Source organism: Garra rufa, chromosome 20, assembly GCF_049309525.1.
Source record: "Garra rufa chromosome 20, GarRuf1.0, whole genome shotgun sequence".
Lineage (NCBI taxonomy): Eukaryota > Metazoa > Chordata > Actinopteri > Cypriniformes > Cyprinidae > Garra > Garra rufa.
The window spans coordinates 11638542-11650813 of NC_133380.1; positions in this window are offsets into that span (position 1 = coordinate 11638542).

The window sequence follows — 12272 nt, forward strand, 5'->3', positions numbered from 1 at the left end:
CCGTATGTAAGAAATTTATGTCAGTTAATCATAAAATGGCCCTGACATGTCACTAGACATTAAGAAATCATGTTCATTTCAAATACTTATTTTTTACTCACATTTAAAAGTGAGAGTTGCAGCCCTCAACTGATGTTATTGTTGTCATTTTGTGTTTTGGTCTGAGGCTCCACCCTCCAGCTATCTACCATTCATGAAGTCAGTAGAGTTTTGTGATCCAGGTTGCCAGCTCTGTTACAGCTGCAGCTATACGAACGTGTCGGATAAAACATGTATAACGTTACGAAACGTAAAAGACCTCGTTATGAATCCGAAATACGTCGTGACAAAGTCCGAAATAAAACAAGGATTTGTATAGGAGATGCCTTTGAAAGATGCAGACGGCTGAAAACGGAGAAGAATTTGAAGACAGACGCCAACGTTGCTTATTTTCTCCTGGACAGGTAAGATTCATCTATGTTTGGCTAACTTTGCTTCCGTACACAGTGGATTTTCCGCGGTCGGCCGTGCTAAATGCGTTCATAAAAAGCTTTATATCGCACCACTAGCAGGGTATGAAAACAATCTATGTTGCGACTGAAATGTGGTATTACAGTACATCTTTGCGAAATATTTGGCTAATCGCCATCTGTAAATTTTTGCGATACATAATTACTTCGCAAAACATCTCTTGTGAAGCATAAACATAATTAATAGAAGAAAACAAATTACTGTGTAGGACTCGTCACTTGTCATTGGAAGCTCCTTGTAGCAGCCTACTCCTGCAGCTCAGCTGGCAACCTCGAGTCGGGGGGGAGCGGGAGGGGGTACACCGTTCTACAGTATTTTGAAAGTGATTGCAGTACCAGTTTTGGCCACAATCCTACATACGGTTCCTTTAAATGTAATACATCTTTGCATTGTACATATTTAGTATTTTACATGTATTCCTTTATTCCTCCATTGATGTGCCTTTCAGCACTGCTGTACATTTCTGGTTATACTTCTGAGGCAGTTTTGGCTAGATATGTTTATGTAGCATGATGATTTTCATGCATGATGTCACTGCTCGTGGGTGGAGCTTATGGTCTGCGGGAGGCCTTCCAGGTTTGTGTCAGAGACTTTGTGAAGCTCAGTGGGCATTCATGGAGAACAAGCCCGCTACAACTGTACATGTTTGGCGGGAGACAAATGAGATGTTTTTATGCTTGCATTTTCTGCTTGTGAGCCTCAGTGGCCTGTTCTCAGAGACTTTGAGTGGGAGCGATTCCACGGCTTGTACGCTTCAATCCATCATGGCGGTTTCAGAAGCTCTGTATGGTAATTTGCCTTCCAGGATCTGCATAATGCTCGGGGAGTCCTCGCCCCTTTCCCCGGTGCCAACGCCACATCTCCATTTTAAACAGATGTTAATGGGAAATGTGGCCGGCGCTTTTGTTTACTTGTTTAACTTTGAAGTTCTTTACACATCAGCATAATGATCGTGACTTATGCTCAAGCCGAATGCTAACGATGGAGGATGAGAGCAACAGGATAATGCAAAACGTTACGTTCGCCAGCACAAAAAAGTATCACGGTTTTCATTCCGGTTTACACAGTCGAATTCTTTAAAGTGTCAGGAGGTTTAGTGCAGAGAAAACACTGGGCGTCAAGGCGGAAAAACATGAAAGGCGTCGAGGCGAGATGAAAAGGAAGTAGGCAATCATCCTGGAAAGAGCCGTTTTGGTGTTCGTTTTTTCGAAACGCATCTTTTCAAACATCGTTTAAAGTGGATGCCTTTGATGAAATGTTTTCTTCCTCTTTCTTTCTCATATTTCCTCATTTAAGGGCTTCATGCTTATTTAATTGGCACGTGTTTGGAAGGACACGTAAAAATATGTAAGATCAACACACACAAATATCAGGTAATGAAGTGTTATTAGTCTTTATCACAAATGTAAACATTATAGCACTACAAACAAACTTGTGTTTTTTTTTTTTTTTTAAATAAGATGGTGATCATGTAAAACTTTTGATATAAATGAGAGAGAATTAGGCGTATTATCATAAACTAAAACTTAAAAAAAAAATCTAAAAACTTTAATTTTTTTTTTCTAAGTAGTTGAAATTACTTACTTGAAATGAACAAAAAATAAACTGGAATAAAAGTAATATATAAAAGTGTATATGTATATTCATACACTGCCACTCAAAAGTTTAGGGTCTTTTTTTTTTCCTTTTTTTCTTTTTTTTAATAAAGAAGTATCTTACACTCATTAAGACTGTATTTATTTGATAAAAAAAATACAGAAAAACAATACTACTGCAAAATGTTATTACAATATAAAATAAAATAATGGTTTCTTAAAATATTAAAATATATAATATATTAAAATGTTTTTTTTTTTTTCGTTTATTACTCCGGTCTTCAGTGTCGCTTGATCCTTCAGAAATCATTCTAATATGCTGAATTATTATTATTATAATTATCTATGTTGGCAACAGTTGTGCTACCAATTATTTTTTATTTATTTATTTTATTTTATTTTTTTATTTTTTTTTGAACCTTTGATACTTTTTTTCAGGATTCTTTGAATAAAAAGTAAAGAAAAAAAGCATTTATTCAAAATGTAATATTTTCTAACAATATAAGTTGCTGTAACTTATTATCAATTTAACACATCCTTGCTGAAGAAAGGTAATAATTTCTTAAATTAACTGATCCCAAACTTTTGAACAGTAGTATATTGTTAGAAAAGATTTCTATTTTAAATAAATGCTGTTCTTTTTAACTTTAAATTCATCAAAGTATCCTGAAAAAAGTATCACAGCAACACAACTGTTTCCAGTACTGACAATAAATCAGCATATTAGAATGATCTCTGAAGGTTAATGTGACACTGAATACTGGAGTAATGATGCTGAAAAATTTAGTTTTGATCATAGAAATAAATTAGATTTTATGCAGGCCTATATTAAAATAAAAGAATGTTGTTTTAAATCGTAATAATATTTCACAATATATTTTTTTCTGTATTTTTGATCAAATAAATGCAGCCTTGATGAGCATTAAGTTACTGATCCCAAATATTTGACTTTTGACAAAATTACAAAAAATTAATAGAAAAGTAAAATAACTAAAAATGTAAATAAAAGCTAAATAATTTTAATTAAATCTATAACAATATATAAAAAAATACTACAATTATTTTTTTAATTAGAACACCTTATTGATATATTATTTTAATATAAATAGTCTAAACTTGACATTTGCCTTCATACAACAGAATGAAGGCTGGTGCACCAGGCTTGGTTCTCTTGAAAAGGATTTATTGAATTGAAAACCCTAAGGGTTAGATAAAGGTTCAGGACGACGTAGAAGAGAGTGTGGGTGCCGTCAATAGCTTGCAGTAAAGTCTGCTGGTGCAGTGCATTGTGGGAGGTGTACTGTGGGTGGAGTAGCGTTTTCCATGTGCTTGAGTGATCCAGGTCAGAACAGGAAATGACAGTTTGTGTTTCAGAGTAGTGCCAACTCACCTTTCCACGCTTCCTTGGCAAATTTTTATCTTTGAAAGTATACAAACTTAGCAGTCTTACTATTTCTGCGGTATATCGTAGTATGTGGGTGTTTATTCAGCTATGGGCACTTTTATGTAGTTGCTTGTGTTATTAACTAGATCACATTAAAAAAATATTTACCTTGCTATACGCTTCAGAATTGTTTGTATTTCTGGATAAATATGACCCAAACAATCATTAGATTTTCACACAAGTCCTGAAAGTTGACAAAGAAAAAAAAAATATACTTTGTCATTTATTTATTCTGGAAAATTATTCAATATTGCATATTTGTGAGTGGCAAAGGTATGTGAATCTCAAGGATTAGCAGTTAGTTTGATGGTAAAGTTACAGTCCTTCTGTTCAGAGGTGTTTTCAGTCAGTGGGTTGACTATCTGGTGTCAGTGTGTGCCCTGTTTTATTTAAAGAACCAGGGATCTATCAAAGTCGGACCATGTTTGTGGAAGTGAATCATGGCATGAACAAAGGAGATCTCTGAGGACCTCAGAAAATAGTTGTTGTTGCTCATCAGGCTAGAAAAGGTTACAAAACTATCTCTAAAGAGTTTGGACTTCACAGATCCACAGTTTGTGTACAAATGGAGGAAATTCAAGACCACAGTTACCCTCCGCTGGAGTGGTCGACAAACAAAGATCACTCTAAAGCAATACATGTAATAGTCCACAAGGTTGCAAAGGACCCCAAGGTAACTTCTAAACAACTAAAGGCCTTTCTTACATTTGGACAATGTTAATGTTCGAGTCCATCATCAGGAGAGCACTTGTGTGCATGGTGTGCATGGCAGAGTTACAAGAAGAAAGCCACTGTACTACAAAATGAACATTGCTGCCCGTATGCAGTTTGCTAAGGGGTTACTGGAGAAATGTTTTGTGGCTGAATGTGACAAATCTAAATTTTGGGTTTAAATGAAAAACGTTATGTTTGGAGAAAGAAAAACTCTGCATTCCAGCATAAGAATGCATATCCCATCTGTGAAACATGGTGGTGGTGGTATCATGGTTTGGGCTTGTTTTGCTGCATCTCGGCCAGGACAGCCTGCCATCATTGATGGAACAATGAATTCTGAATTTATACAGCAAATGCTAAAGGAAAATGTCAGGACATCTGTCTGTGAACTGAATCTCAAGAGGAAATGGGTCATGCAGCAAGACAACGACCCCAAGCACACAAGTTGTTCTACCAAATAATGGTTAAAGAAGAACAAAGTTAATGTTTTGGATTGGCCAAGTCAAAGTCCAGACCTTAATCCAATTAAAATGTTGTGGCGGGAGCTGAAGCAAGCAGTTCATAGGAGGAAACCCACCAGAATCACAGAGCTGAAGTGGTTCTGTACTGAGGAATGGGCTAAAATTCCTGCCATCTGGGTCTGATGGATTTTCAGGCAATGAAAATGCATCATAAAATATAAATTTTATGTTACTGACTTATGTTACCTGATTCTCTCAACAAAAATGATGCTTAGATCTTTTCTTTTCTAACCAGAAATTTATGAAGTTAAAAACCAAGGCAATAACTTTGCTAGTGTTTGAGATTAAATCTGAGAGTGTAAAGACTAAAAAAAAAACAAAGTAAATATCACTTTTATTTTCATTTCCAGCCTAGCTCTGGATTTGCAAAATGTGAAAGTATTATTTCACCGTGTGCATTTTGGAAACAAAATTCTTGCTGAAAAAGGACTCTGGACCACAAAACCAGTCTTAAGTAGCATGGGTATATTTGAAGCAATAGCAAAAAAATACATCATACATTCAAAATTATCGCATTATATATAATTTTTCTTTTATGTTAAAAAATCATTAGGATATTAAATAAAGATCAGCTTCCATGAAGATATTTAGTAAATTTCCTACCATAAATATATCAAAACTTCCCTCAGATTCCAGATTTTCAAATAGTTGTACACTATATTGCCAAAAGTATTGGCACACCCCCTTCTAATGAACAGGTTTAACTACTTCAGTAATTTCAATAAGTACAAATCTTAATGTTTAAGCATATACTGATAGTCTAGGGCAGTGTTTCTCAACTCCAGTCCTCGGGACCCACTGCTCTGCACATTTTGTATGTTTCTGAGTCTGACACACTCAGTTCAGTTCATGAATCTTTCTACTAATGAGCTGATGATCAAAATCAGGTGCCTTAAATGAGGAAGACATACAAAATGTGCAGAGCAGTGGGTCCCGAGGACTGGAGTTGAGAAACACTGGTCTAGGGAATTGTGTGCTTCTAATTTTATAGCAACAGTTTGAACACAACCCTTTTCTATTCTAACATGACAATGCCTCTGTGTATAAAACAAGGTTCAAATAGAAATGATTGATTCAGTCAGTGTGGAAGAACTTGACTGGTCTGCATAAAGCCAAGTCCTAATTCCAGCTGAACACCTCTGGTGTGACATTAAATGCAGACCTTGAGCCAAACTTGGTACATATGGTTACAGTCATTTAAGACACTTCCAAAACTGGTGCAATAGAGATGGAAATACATTTTTTTAAATACATGAATTATGTTTCCATCTTTGTTGCCACAGTTTTGGAAGTGTCTTTTCTGTTCTAAAGAAGAGGGTGTCCCAATACTTTTGGAAATATAGTGTATATTGGCCAAATATCATCATATCCTAACAAATACATAATTATACATAAATAAAAAGCTTATTTATTCAGCTTTCAGATGATTTATAAATCTCAATTTAGGAAAAATGTATCCTAGTGACTGGGTTTGTGGTCCAGGGTCACACATCCTTAGATTTACGTTAATGCGTTTAGCAGATGCTTCTATCTAAAGTAATAGTACTCTGTGTTGGAAAAATAATTTGTAATCATTTCTTGCATAAAATTTGTATAACTTATCAATTAGAGCTTAATTTTAAAATATAAAATACTCACACACGCACATTGTGAGTGTGAAAATGTGCTTTGCATAATAGATTTATATACATGGTCAAAAGTGCCCATAGATTAAAAAACACCCATGTATTCTGTGTACAGCATGCAGTATGCAGCTGCATAGCACTGAGTAAGTAGCATTCTGTTCTGTGCAAAGCCTTGTCTTGTCTGAAGAGTTCTGAGCGTTTACACACATGCCATGTGATCTGCAGCCGTAAGTGTTTAGTTCCTGGTCTCCTCCCGTAAGCGATGTGCTTGTTTTTTTGGCTCCTGTCCTTGGCGCTAAACGCTCACCTGCGCACAACCCCGAGCTACTGCGATTGGTGTACAGAGACCTCACCTTCACAACATCTGAAGAGGCTCACTGCATGTATTACTGTGTTTTCTCAACCACTGTTGGCATATTCTACACTGCCTGCTGCTAACTTTTTGTCTTCCCTGACAGGAAGTGTCTCTCTCCTTTTATCTCTTTCATTCTCTCGCACTTACAACCTCTTTCTCTTTCTCTCTCCTCCTCCTCCACCCGCTTCTGGTTTTATCAGTTCTTTGGAAGATGCTGGAGGCTTGTGAAGACAGGCATTAAAATGAGTTATGAGCTCACTCTGCCTCTCTCACCGTCCCTGTCCCCTGAGCAAACCTCAGCTTATGAGGAATCTCAGCTAAAATAAATACACTCTCGGAAACATAAAAAATGAGGTGAGGAATGAGAGATATGGGCTGCAGAAGGGGGTTTTGAATAGGCTGGCCTGACAACGACAACGAGAGGTATTAACGACCCTTTCCTCTAGCTTAGTTTTAGCAAATACATTATACAGTAAGCCGTCACAATTTGTAATGCCTAAAGTCACACAATTAGTACTCACTAAAAGTCTTACTGCTTGTGAGCTGAAGTGGAGGTGACTTTAACAAACAGAGTTTCTTGTGTTGAATATTGATTTTTGCTTGCAGTTGTTTGATGTAGAGGAATAGTTCACCTAAAAACTCTGCCATCGTTTACACGGCTTGCTTCAAACCTGTTTGAAGGATGTATTTTTCCATGCAGTTACAATATTAAGTGGTGCTTTCAAGCTTTAAAAAAGCAGAAAAAGGCCAATAATCATAAAAGTAGTTCATACATGTATCTGTAAATGTATTTACAGTGTATATATACAGTGCCTTTCTAAATTTTTGCTTTTGTTTTGAACTTTGTATTCAACAAAGAATCCTGAAATAAAAAATGTATTATGGTTTCCACAAAAAAAAAAAAAAAAAAGCCGGCACAACTGTTGTCAATACTGATACCTGGCTCTTCTGAGCTTTATAATGGCAATGAATGGGTGTTGAGATTTTGAAGTCCAATAAAGTGCATCCATCCATCATAAAAAGTGATCCACATGGCTTCAGTGGGTTAATAAAGGTCTTCTGAAGTGAATTGCTGTTTGTCTGAGAAAAATATGCATATTTATATAGTTATAAACCATAATCTCTATATGTCCTACGTCATGCTGGAAAGTCACTCTCTTTGTATTCAACAAAGAATTCTGAAATAAAAATGGTTTCCACAAAAAAAGGCAACACAACTGTTTTTAATACTGATAATAATAATAAATGTTTCTTTAGCAGCAAATTGGCTTATTAGAATGATTTATTGATCATGTGACGCTGACGATTGGAGTAATGATGTTGAAATTCAGTTTTGCCTTCACAAGAATAAATTACATTTAAAAATGTATTAAAATTGTAATATGTCATTACTGTTTTTTGCTGTATTTTTTAGTTTATTGACAGAAGTAGCAATGCCTGATTCATAAATTAATCAATTAGTTGGATCTTTTTAGTGAATCAGTTCACAAAATCGGGCTGGATGATTTGTTCATGAAGCAAGTTGCAGTGGTTAACAGCATACATGTAAGTGTCTAACTATTTAATGTTCATTCTGTTTCTTAAAGGGATAGTTCACCTAAACTGAAAGTTACCCCATGATTTACTCGCCCTCAAGCCATCTTAGGTGTATATGACTTTCTTCTTTCTGACGAATACAATCAGAGTTATATTAAAAAATGTCCTGGCTCTTCCAAGCTTTATAATGGCAGTGAATGGGTGTTGAGATTTTGAAGTCCAATAAAGTGCATCCATCCATCATAAAAAGTGCTCCACATGGCTTCAGGAGGTTAATAAAGGCCTTCTGAAGTGAATCACTGTTTGTCTGAGAAAAATATGCATATTTAAATGGTTATAAACCAGTGGTGGACGAAGTACACAAATCAAGTACTTGAGTAAAAGTACAGATACGTATAATAAAATATTACTCCAGTAAAAGTAAAAGTACTCCTTTTTCAGTTTTACTCGAGAGAAAGTACAAAAGTACTACATTTTTGTGTACTTAAGTAAAAAAAAGTACTGAATTATTTTTCAATTTTATATAGGCTACCTAATTTAATTTTATATTAGCATATATATTTTTATAATCCTACTGTTCAAAAAGCCTTGGATTTTCCCAAAATAGCCACTAGCCTATATGGAGTCAAGATATATTTTTGTTGTTGATATGGACTACGTTGATAAGAGTGATGTAGTAATTTTTTCTCAAACTTTGTCTGTGTTGTAAAAACACCCCTGGCCAAATGCCCCGAGAGGGCATCACTTCCGACTTTGATAATTACTGTAGTTACCATGTTCTGAACATCACATCTTTTCTTTTTCCCTCAGATGTAATCTGTCTAGATGGTTGGTTTTAAATATTTGGACTTCATATCTGAAAATGACCTCAACTTGGCACCAGCAAGCTTGTTAGCTAGACAGTTAGCATCAGGTAAAAATATTTACTTATTTTCAGTATGGTTATGAATAAACATTTATATCTGTCTAATAGGCTAGTTCATCCAAACAATATAAAAATTGATACTGTTAATAAACAATATAAAAACAGTCGTCACATAGGGCTAAATGCGTAGCCTTTTAATAAAACTGTTAACGTTACAGCAGCGAGGAATATGAACATGTATGCGTTATTTTATTTATTCTGTGTTATTTTAATGTTTCGTTTTTTGACCTAAAACATTGAAACAACGATGTTGATGTGTCTGCATTCAAGCATTTCAGTGAGCTTAAATATATCACCCTTATAGCAGATTTAGTTTGCAAACAACTGACAGTTACAATAATTAATCCTAAAATTCGACATTATAACTTACTTTTCGCAGCATTAGTCGCGCGTGCTCACATGATCTTCCGGTTCTTATTTGTGAATTCAGTTCACTAGAGACTCGCTCTAAACAGCTCATTTGAATCAGTGAGTTGTGGACTCGAGAACAGCTGCAATTGGATCATTCCAATTCGTGAATGAATCGTTTGTTGCGATTTGCGAACCGATTTAACAAGTTCATTGAAAAGAATCAGTTTGTTCATGAAGCAGACACTGCTTCTGCGTCTCAGAGCACGTGATATATTATAAGGAGTAACGACTTGTTTTATGAAATGTAGTGAAGTAAAAAGTACGATCTTATGCTTTGGAATGTAGTAAAGTAAAAGTTACTCAAAATAAAACTACTCCAGTAAAGTACAGATACTTGAAAAAATTACTTAAGTAAATTAAGTTATGGTTTATAACAGTGGTGGACAGTAACGAAGTATAAACCATAATTTCTGCTAGCTTTTGTAGCCTAATGATTTGGCGTTCAGTTGCTCCATTTTTGATCGCGGCTATAGCAGATTTCTGAACTTCTGAAGCTCCATCTAAATTCACACGCCTACTTTAAAACTGCTTTACTGAATCAAAACTAAAGTGTTTTTCTAATAACGTTCAATCTGTTCAGCACATGGAATAATAAGAAATATATTGCAGTTTTTGTACAACAAGATTAGCCTTGATCGATCACACACAAAGTTCCTCTAAGTTCTCATCACCACTTTCCAGCTCCACATCTGAGGCGTTTTATTATGACTGCAGGCCATAGAATATGAATTAGATTGTGAAACTTCATCTGCTGGAGATTTTCAGTCTTCTTCTCTCTGATAAGAATACTCTCCAGCTGGTTTGGTGCCTAAAGTGGTTTTATTCAAACGCTTAGCGGGAAGTGTACCTGGCAAAGAGCCTGTGAGAAATTTCGCTCCTTCAAACACAATGTCTTGATAAGCTGGCATTGTGCAGTATGTGAAAACACACATTAACATGTGAGAATTACCAGCCAAGCCATCAACACATGGTGGAGAGCATCTCCGGAAATGACTCTCACACAGCCCACATTTAATGACAACATAAGCACGCAACTCCAATAGGGTTGGGGGGGCAGTGGATGGTGTGGGTGCGTCACGCTAATTTTTAATAAAACAAAGCCTGGTTATCCAAATGCGAACAACCTGCCAGTCAGCAGCATAATGTGTAAAAAAATATGTAGAACAAAACAAATACCAAATGTGTTAATGGCAGCTTATTGTTTACAGGGATAGTTTGTTTAAAAAATGAACATTTTGTAATTTGCCCATTGTCATGTTGTTACATATCTGTATGCGTTTCTTTTTTTCCCCTTTTTCTTTTCTTTTCTTTTCTTTTCTTTTCTTTTCTTTTCTTTTCTTTTCTTTTCTTTTCTTTTCTTTTCTTTTCTTTTCTTTTCTTTTCTTTTCTTTTCTTTTCTTTTCTTTTCTTTTCTTTTTCTTCTTTAGTGGAATATAAGACTTAAAGGAACACTCCACTTTTTTTGTGGCTCATTCTCCAACTCCCCCCGAATTAATAAGTTGGGTTTTACCGTTTTGAAATCCATTCAGCCGTTCTCCTTTTCTGGCGATATCACTTTTAGCATAGCTTTGCATAGATCATTGAATCCTATTAGACCAATAGCATCGCGTTCAAAAATGACCAACGAGTTTCCATATTTGTTGTATTTAAAACTTTACTCTTCTGTAGTTATATCGTGTACTAAGACCGGCAGAAATGCAAAGCTGCGAGTTTCTAGGCTGATAAGATTAGGAACCACACTTCCATTCCGGCGTAATAGTCAAGGAAGTTTGCTGCCGTAATATGGCCGAAGCAGGCGGAGTATTATCAGAAATGAGTTCCCAGCTAGTTTAGCATTTGCACATGTGCTGCATGGCATTACTGCTCCTGCTTCAGCCTTATTACGGCAGCAAACTTCCTTGACTATTACGCCGGAATGGAAGTGTAGTTCCTAATCTTATCAGCCTAGAAAATTGAAGCTTTGCATTTCCACCGGTCTTAGTACACGATATAACTACAGAAGAGTCAAGTTTTAAATAGGACAAATATCGAAACTCGTTGGTCATTTTTGAACGTGATGCTATTGGTCTAATACAGGGTTCCTCAAATCTTACCCTGGAGGGCCAATGCGCTGCAGAGCTTAGCTCCAACCCTGATCAAATTCACCTACCTGTGATTCTCTAATGATCCTGAAGACCTTGATTAGCATACTCAGGTGTGTTTGATTAGGGCTAGAGCTAAACTCTGCAGGAAAATGGATCTTGTGGGCCAGATTTGAGGATCCCTGGTCTAATAGGATTCAATGATCTATGCTAAGCTATGCTAAAAGTGATATCGCCAGAACAGGAGAATGGCTGAATGGATTTCAAAACGGTAAAACTCAACTTATTAACTCAAGGGGAGTTGGAGAATGAGCCTATTTCCAAAAAAAGTGGAGTGTTCCTTTAAGAACATTTAATACAATTAAAGCATACAGTAACCTATTCTATTTCATATTATTATTGTTGTTTTCTGCATTTACATCTTTAACTTTTAATCATTTAAATGGTTGTGGCTTGTAATTTATTTTTTTTTTGTTTGTTTTTTGAAACAAGGCTGCATTTATTTGATCAGAAGTGATGACAAATTTCAGGAGGAGCTCGCGCAGATAATTAACA